Below are 5,456 nucleotides of genomic sequence, written 5' to 3' on the forward strand. Positions count from 1 at the left end.
AGAGAGACATAGAGAGAGAGAGACACACACACACACACAGACAGAGTGAGACACACACACACAGAAACACGCAGAGACACACACACAGAGGCGCGCACACACACACAGAGACACAGAGTGAGACACACACACAGGGACACACAGAGTGAGACACACACACACAGACGCACACAGAGGCGTGCACACACACAGAGGCGCGCAGACACACAGACAGACACACACACACACACAGACACACACAGAGAGATTCCAGATTCTCCTGGCTACATAATTCTCATGAGGTCGAAGGCCGAAGCGGCAGAGAGGTGCGAAACAAATGGGAAAACGATGTGAGTCGAATATCTGAAGCGCTCACCAATGACCAAGCTGGAAACTGGCATGAAGTTGGCTGCAACCTGGAGCCTGTGGCAAAGGGAAAGAAACACATCTATATCAGATAGCATGCCCTTAGTGCCAGCCATCGCAGCTAAACATCGCACCCAGGTCTCGAACAGCAACCGCGACCGTTGTCAGGGGCAGGTGTTTCCCGGGAGACAGAGCTCTAATGGATAAGACATACCAATCACAGCCCACAGACCTTTCTAAGATGATTTATGGGACGTGGTCAGTGCTGCTGGGCCAACATTTGTCACTATTAGCTGTTACCGGAAAGGATCGGCGCTTTGGATTATTTCAGACACAAGTTAAGATTCAGGAATGTTGCAATGGGCCTGGAGTCACACGTAGGGCTGGCCAGGCGAGGGGGGGGCCAGATTTCCTTCCTCAAAAGACGGAGCGAACAAGATGGGTTTTCACGTCAGACCAGCTTTATATTTCGTAATTTCTGTCGGAACTCACCGTCTGCCCTGGAGAGATTCGACCAATGATTCGCCCCGGGTCTGACACGGCTAGTTCAACAGCACTGCCCCAACGCCATCCTCTTCTGTGCTGCACCAAATTCCAGACTGCGGGGGCGCCGCGCCGCCGGAGGGTCAGCGCCCAGGGGGGCGCCGCACTGCCGGAGGGTCAGCGCCCGGGGTGGGGGGGGGGGGGGCGCCGCGGGCGCGTGCTTTATTATGTCCTGGCTATGAGTTGTCATCCAGCCTCAAATATTGTCAGGAGCGACTGACGACCTACGCAGCTCATTATTGTGGGATCTTGCCATGTAACTTTTCCAGCATTCCACAAAGTGCCCAGCCAGCTAACACATCGACATATCCCAGTATCACCGAAACGTTCAGTGGGGTTTCGAACCTGAGTCAGAGGCCGGGAAGATTGCCCCACGTTCACTGCGGCAGAACAGTTACTGCTTCTGTAAACCTCCATTGAGCCTACCCCCGCCAGCCCCGACCCCCTCAGGCAGCCCCTTCCAGACCCTAACCCCTTGCTGAGTGAAGAGGTGTCTCTGCTGCTCCCGCTCACCAATCCCCAACAGATTCTCCTCTCAGCAGTAGATGATCAGACCTTTCGACACAGGAAGCAGTAGGCCATTCAGCCCATCGAGACAGGTCTGCCAGTCGATGGCGGATCCGATTGCCTTCAGTCCCACCCTCCATTTTTACCCTGTCACCCTCGATCCCCTTAGTGAACAAAAATCTATCCCCCCCTTCGACGTACTTCACGTCCCAGCCCCCTCTGTGGTCAAGAGTTCCACAGATTCCACGGGAAGAAATTCCTCCTCATCCCCACCTTATAATGTAGGGCCCCCTTATCCTGAGACTGTACCCACTGCTCCTGGACTCTCCCCCCAGGGGATATAACCTACCCACACCATCCCCTTCAACCTGTGTCCCTGTGTTCTCCACCTTCCCTCCGACGGGAACAGATCTTCCCTCTCAGCGGTAGATGATCAGACCTTTTGACACAGGAAGCGGAAGTAGGCCATTCGGCCCATCAAGACTGGTCTGCCTACCCATTCCATCCCCTGTGAATACCCCTGACAATCTTCTGTTTTGGTTGGGTGGCTCACCGAGCGGGTTTGTTGTCCCGCAGATGTTTCGTTCCCGTGCCGGGTAACACCCTCAGTGCAGCCTCTGATGAAGCGTCGGCGTGTTTTTCCGCCTGGTTTTTAAACTCTGGGGACCATGGCGATGGATGGCCTCATTCCCGGGTTTCCTCCGTCATGGAATGTATATGGGATCGAGTTCAATGTGTTTATTAATAGCATGCTTCTTGGAGTGCCATGCTTCCAGGAATTCCCGTGCCTGTCTCTGCCTGGCTTGTCCCAGGATTTTGGTGCTGTCCACGAAGGAAAACTGGAACTGAGGACAATCCATCGCCATGATCCCCAGAGTTTAAAAACCAGGCGGGAAAACACGCCGACGCTTCATCAGAGGCTGCACTGAGGATGTTTCCCCGGAACGGGAACGAAACGTCTGCGGAACAACAAACCCGCTCGGTGAGCCACCCCACCACAACACCCACAGCCCGAGGTACAGATCTACTCCAAAACCTTAGAATCTTCTACGTTTCAATTAAGACGCCTCTCATTCTCCGATGAAGGAAGGCCCAACTACTCACCCTCTCCTCATCGCTCCAAGCGCAGGATTTCTCTGCCCAGCCCCACCCCGCCATGACTTCAAACCCCTCGACCCAACCTCCCTGCTCTGAGCAAAGCGGTTTCTCCAATCAATCCCCGTCACTGAGGGCCCACACCCCCCGCCTCGACCTCACTCGCGTTCTCACCATCGTTTATCGTCTGGCCGAGCGCACGGTGGCCCAGGACCGGGTACGGCGCTCCCAGCTGGAGTCCCGACACCGGCGGCTCTCGCGCGCGGTCGCCGTGTGGCTCCCCGGGGCGCCGATGACTCAAGCGCGCTCTCCAACACACTCACCATCCCCCTGGGGCGGCGCAGAGGTCCAGGAGAGCGCGGGCACGCTGCAGGAACTGGAACTTGCGGTTCAGCTGAATCAACTTGAATGCCGACCGGGAACGGTAACCTGGCGCGGAGGAGACAAGCAGCAGATGTGAACCGTCTTGGGCTGTTCAAACCCCAAGGGGAAACCGCGTCCCACTCACCCGCTTCCTCCCTGGAATTATGCTGCATGTGCTCCCTCCCTGTTTCCTGCTGCGGGGCGATGATTTACCCAGGGAGGCCGCTCGGCCCCTCAAGCCTGCTCTGTGGTCCACAACGCACCTTGAGCAGGCCAACAATGAGATGTCCACCTGTAAATAAGCAGCTGCCACCGACAGTGAGTACAGAACGAGAGCTTAGAGGATCTGCAAGTCAATAAACTCCTCAACCTCACCCCAGCGACCCTCGGCCTGAACTCAGCGCCAGCCGTAGGAGGTCTCCGGCACAGAGGGAGCCCATCAATTCTATCCGGCAGCTCACAATTCCAGACTCACTTTCCAGGGCTCGGCCTCTAGCCTGTCTGCTCTGGCAACGGCCCTTGTACAGCTGGATCTTTCCTCAATGTGTTGAGGGTTCCTGCCACCCCCCACACCCCCCATCCTTATAGACAGAGTCCCACACTCCCGGCGCTCACTGGGTGATTTTTTTTGTTGCCCTCACATCTCCTCAAAACGTCCGGCCTCTTTAAAACAAAAATCCATGACCCCCCCACCACCCCCCACCCCGGCCCAGGTCGTCAAGGGGAAGCGGTTCCTTCCTTCCTACCCTAGACACGCCTGACGTAATTTTAATGGCTTCTGCTTGGAGGGAACGTTAAACCCAGCCGGTCCAATCTTCCCTCATGTCTCCCTTTAATCCCCAGCCCAGTGCCCGCTGACCCCGTTCCAGCTGACCCCCTATTCCCCATGACCCCAGAACACAGTCGGCGTCCCCAACTCAATTGCCCCAGTGACCCCGTTTCCCCCCGCGGCGCGCCCCCCCGACCCCGTTTCCCCACCCCCCGCGGCGTGCCCCCCCGACCCCGTTTCCCCACCCCCCCGCGGCACGCCCCCCCGACCCCGTTTCCCCACCCCCCGCCGCGGCACCCCCCGACCCCGTTTGCCCACCCCCCGCGGCGCGCCCCCCCGACCCCGTTTCCCCACCCCCCGCGGCGCGCCCCCCGACCCCGTTTCCCCACCCCCCGCCGCGGCCCCCCCGACCCCATTTCCCCACCCCCCGCCGCGGCCCCCCCGACCCCGTTTCCCCACCCCCCGCCGCGGCCCCCCCGACCCCGTTTCCCCACCCCCCACGGCGCCCCACCCGACCCCGTTTCCCCACCCCCCGTTTTCTCCCCCCGACTGCCCCCGACCCCATCCTCCTAGTGCCCCTGACTCTATCCCCCAGCACCACTGAACCAGTCCGCACCTGCAGCCCCAACCTCGTCCTCCCACCCAGTGCCCCTTCCAGCTCCCCTGACCCCACCCCCCTCCAGTGCCCCCTGTATCATGCCCCCTGTACCCCCGACCTATCCTCCCAGTGCCCCTTGGCTCCATGCCCCCTCACCCCCATACCCCTGTGACCCATGACCCGAACCCCATCCCCTCCCAGTGTTCTCTGGCTCCATCCCCCTAACCTGTGCCCCCTCACTCCATGTCCCCTCATCCCATCCCCCCAGTGCCCCCTGACCCCATGCCCCCTGGCTCCATAGCCCCTCCCCCCAGTGCCCTCTGACCCCCATCCTCCTAGTGCCCCTTGACTTGTCCTCCCTGTGCCACCCGGCTCCATGTCCCCTGACCCCATCCGCTCCCCGCGTACCCCTTGACCCCATCTGTGCCCCATGTCCCCTGACCCCATCCGCTCCCTGCTGTGCCCCCCTGACCCCATCTGTGCCCCTTGTCCCCTGACCCCATCCGCTCCCCACTGTGCCCTGACCCCATCGGCCCCCACGTACCCCTTGACCCCATCCGTGCCCCATGCCCCCTGACCCCATCCCCCATCCCCCAGTGTCCCCTGGCCCCATGCCCCCTGACCCCTGACCCTGTCCCACACGCACGTTGCCCCCTGACCCCATCTCCCAGTGTCCCCTGGCCCCATGCCACCTGACCCCTGACCCTGTCCCACACGCACGTTGCCCCCTGACCCCATCCCCCAGTGTCCCCTAGCCCCATGCCCCCTGACCCCTGACCCCTGACCCTGTCCCTCACGCACGTTGCCCCCTGCTCTCACCTGTCTCCTTGGCCAGATGGTAGAATTTATCTTTGCGGGTCTTGCCCACCTTCAGCTTCTTCCCCATGTCTGCCGCAAGGCCCAGCGAGCCGTGTGCCCCGACCTGTGCGTCCCTCCCTCTCACTCAGCGCGTCCTCAGGCCACGAACCACATGCAGCTTCACCGTTCTCTCCACCCGAACTGCGCTCCACGTCACCGCAACCGGCGCGACGCGTCACTTGGAACCTGCGCTCCGCTGACGTTGTCCACACGCTGAACGTCGAACACGCCGCCCTTTGCGTCATGGCGTCAACACGTCGTTCTCTCCACCCTCCCCGGCACGCATCCCCGGGGAACGCACCCCCGTCCGGAGCGGACGGGATGCGCATGCGCCCGCACGCCTTTCCCCCCAGGCCAACGGAGGCCGGCCGCGCATGC

At 60.9% G+C, this 5,456-nt stretch overlaps 1 non-coding gene across 1 annotated transcript; it reads right to left on the bottom strand.

The window, feature by feature from the left end:
* Positions 1–352: 352 nt before the first annotated feature.
* Positions 353–5,232, bottom strand: LOC125449587 (uncharacterized). The gene is made up of 3 exons (XR_009444595.1): positions 5,040–5,232; positions 2,814–2,919; positions 353–402 (listed from the first exon to the last, which is right to left on the bottom strand). It is a non-coding gene; the product is annotated as an uncharacterized LOC125449587 (transcript).
* Between the last annotated feature and the right edge of the window lie 224 nt (positions 5,233–5,456).

The sequence above is a fragment of the Stegostoma tigrinum genome, unplaced genomic scaffold, assembly GCF_030684315.1.
Source record: "Stegostoma tigrinum isolate sSteTig4 unplaced genomic scaffold, sSteTig4.hap1 scaffold_417, whole genome shotgun sequence".
Lineage (NCBI taxonomy): Eukaryota > Metazoa > Chordata > Chondrichthyes > Orectolobiformes > Stegostomatidae > Stegostoma > Stegostoma tigrinum.